Below are 3,663 nucleotides of genomic sequence, written 5' to 3'. Positions count from 1 at the left end.
TGCAGTTTGGCCACGTTAACTGGCATTGTGTACCATTGTGTCCTTCTGGTCCTTCTTTTAGAGCCCCTTCATGTTGCCTTGCCACTTCTGCTCATCATTTCACAACTGCTCATTCATCTACCTTCTACAAATTTCCAGAATTGCCACAGCCTTTCCCTCTGCCCGAATATGTTTACTGAGCGAATGGATTTGCATTTCCAGACTTTTTGGAAGCTCACTTTATTTCCTCTCTGTTCTTTCCCTGCCTGGGGAGCACAGCCCCAGATGGCAATAAGATGACTTGGTGGCCCATTTGATTCACACTATTGACATCAGCAGTAAAATACTAACTGATAAGCATAAGTTATACTTTATACCTTACACGTTTTAAAGGATCTGCCCATTTATTATAGCATTCATTTCTAACAGCCACTTCGCAAACTAGGCAAGCAATATGCACCTCCTACTGTTCTACATTTGCCACAACCAAAGTCTTTATTCAAATAACTAAACATTCAATGAAATTTAACAACCATCCTTAAAGCACCTATTATGTGCCAGGCTCAATTATGCCCATAAACACTTGCAGTCCATCAGTGAGGAAAAAATAGAGACAAATATCTGTGTTCTTGTTAAGTGAGGGAAAATGGAAAACAAACAGTGCCAGAAAAAGAAGTAAATTATAGACTATGGCTCAGTGAGATAAGCGGTATATAACAAGAAAAACTGGACCTGGGTAAGGGAAAATCATAGTGGGAAAGATAAAGTATGAAATTTTGAACAAAGTATTTAAGGAAGGCATTTTGAGAAACTGACATTTGAGCAAAGACCAGAAAGGCAGAAGGATGTGGGCCCCATGGATATCTGGGGGAAGACAGTTCCAAGCAGAGAGAATAGGCAGGAGTATTCCTGGTTTATTCGTGGAGCACCAAGAAGTTCAGGGTTGCTGGAAGGGAAAGGGTGAAGGAGAGAAGTCAGAGCTAAAGATAAAGAAGGTAGAAGACAGCAATGATATAAGATCTTTAGGCCTTTGGAAGAACTTTAGCTTTTACCCTGAGTAAGATGAGCAGCCAATGGTAGTTTTTGACCAGAGAGGGCTCTGATTCACCTTATATTTTAAGTAAATATTTTCATTGTTTTCCTGAGAAAAATCTATGGCAGGACAAGGGTAGAAACTGGCAGATGTACATTAAATAATAAATTTTATGCTATAAAAAGACAATCTTAAAAGTGGAAGGAAAGACTTAAGGACTTGAAGTTGTTTTTTAAAACACCAATCCAATCATTTTATTCCCTTGCTTGAATATCGTGCATGGCTCTCTTTATCTCTCAATAATTCATTTATTTAATTATTTAAAAAATGTTTCCTAAACAACCACCTTGTGCCAATAACTGTTCTAGACACTGATAATAAAACAGTGAACAAAACATATCGTCCCTGCACTCAGTGAGCATATATTATGGCAAGGAAGACAACCTGAAAGTACTCAGGTCCCTTTCACTCTGTAACACCACTTGTGTTTTCTGTCTCCATTCTTTATGTGCAGTCTTATCACACCACTTGACATTCTCAAAACATGCAAAACCTACTCCTTGAAACTGGGTGAAATTGGTCATATTTTTCTCACTGAAATACCCTTGTTTTACTCCCATCCTCCTTCTCTACCAAGGAATATCATGTCAATTATTATGTCATTTCATTCTCCCCAAACTCCCCAAATAATATGTTTATATTGCTGGCATAGCTCTTGTGTCATATTGATATGAGCTATGAATGTGAGGGTTTCCATCATGACCTTGGGAGCTCTGAAGGGCCAGCCTCCTTTATTCATCACCCATGGAGCTCCAGAATCTAGCTCAGGGCGTGGCACACTGTAGCTGAATGTGTGCCTACAATAGTGACAGGGTGAGGTGTGGAGGGAGTTAAGAAAGAATCAAGTGACTGAGGAATGTGTTGGGGAAACAAGATGAGAACATGTAAAACAATTAGAGAGAAGAAGACGGTATATAATCAAGAGCCAAAATGCCGCAGTCTATGAATCTATCAGAGGAGTTTTCATGTTCTGGAGGCTTTAAGGAAGTGTGGTGCTTTGGGATCATACAGCTTCCTGAAGCCCAAGGACAAGCCAGCCTTGACATGTGGTATGTACGAAGCAACATAAAGGCTCAGACTCTATGGGTCCAGATGGTGAGAAACTGTTGTCATTCCGCAGAGGAAGAGGTTGGTCTCAAGTTTGAGGCTGCCTTGATGAGACAGTCTCCAGCATTCCTTGAGAGATGAGGCTCTGATATTGATTTTTTTTTTCTCGCTATGGCCTGCCAGTCTGGGTTTTGACAGTGTTTTTTTCTGGGTAGAAGGATTTAGCTATGACTAAGTGGAGGATTTCCTAGAAATAAGCTGGTCTGGTTTTCTTGTTCATTGGGAAGGCTGGATGTTGAGTTAAGGCAGCAAAGCAACCATTTACCCCTTCTTGGGAATTTTGCTGCAAATGTTGAAATCATTTAGATTATCTAGACAACTTTATGAATTTCCATTTAGTGGTGAATTGAGTAAGGGACATTGTTTTGTGGGTAAACCACATCAGGTAAGTTTAACATAATCAAATCTGTTATGCAACCACTGCTTTATGATGTTAGTATTCAACATGGGCAAGAGGTGATGTTTTGAAAGCTGGTAAACTGAAATTTCATTACACGCTAATGGTAGAACAAGATGCATTCATGTAGTTCTCTTTCTAACTATATTCTCGATCATCAATCCGTCCATCTCACTTTTTACATAATTACTGCAACATGTTATAATGGAAAAAAGAAGATTTGAGGTTGAAATTTGTAGATTTAGTACCACTCCTATCACAGAGTAGCTCTGTGACTTCAGTCAAAGCACTTGACCTCAGTTCCTTCTGCTTTGAAATAGAAATACTACTTATAATTATTTGACCTATCCTCTGGGAGGAGCAAGTGAGGTAATTAGTAGGAAAATATTTTATAAACTATGATGCAGTAAAAAATCCATTGGTTATTGTTATTACTTTTGCACTTTTTTCTTTGTCTCTGTGAATTGCGTTGTCATATAATCAAATGCTAGGCTGTTGTTATAGTTACGGTATAGGAAACTAATAAAACACCTCCCCCATGGGACTCTTACTGTGGCTTCTTCAGAAATATGGTTCCATGCAGAAAAAGGTTAGTACACACATGCACATGGTATTGAGACAATACCTCCTTCAGATTCATCATGAATTGTGGTTGTTCATAGCCTTCTAACAGGCTTGAATGATAATTTTGAGAATACATCTTTCATATTTGTTTAGGATTCTAGGATAAATCAGTCATACTAGAGATTTGGATTCTACATGTTAAAGTGACTCCTGATCTTTGATTTTATTTAAATCGATGAACTCTAGCACAATAGTCAAGGCCAATAGAAGTAAAAATAGGTTTACTTTGTGTCTGAAATATTTTTTATGTGTGAGTTAAAGAATTAATTTGAGGTTTGTAGTCCTCACATACCACAAAAAGCAATAGTCTTGACAGTGAATTCTGTGATCAGCAGACTCTTGAAATAATAAAATTATGATAGATCTAGCATGTATTGCATTTTTACTGTGTTCCAGGCAGCATGTTAACACCATGTAAGCATCATCTCTTAATCTTCCCATCAATATTTTAGGATAGATACTA

The sequence above is a fragment of the Lemur catta genome, chromosome 7 (genome assembly GCF_020740605.2).
Source record: "Lemur catta isolate mLemCat1 chromosome 7, mLemCat1.pri, whole genome shotgun sequence".
In the NCBI taxonomy this organism is placed as follows: Eukaryota; Metazoa; Chordata; class Mammalia; order Primates; family Lemuridae; genus Lemur; species Lemur catta.
This window is presented reverse-complemented; position numbering follows the sequence as displayed.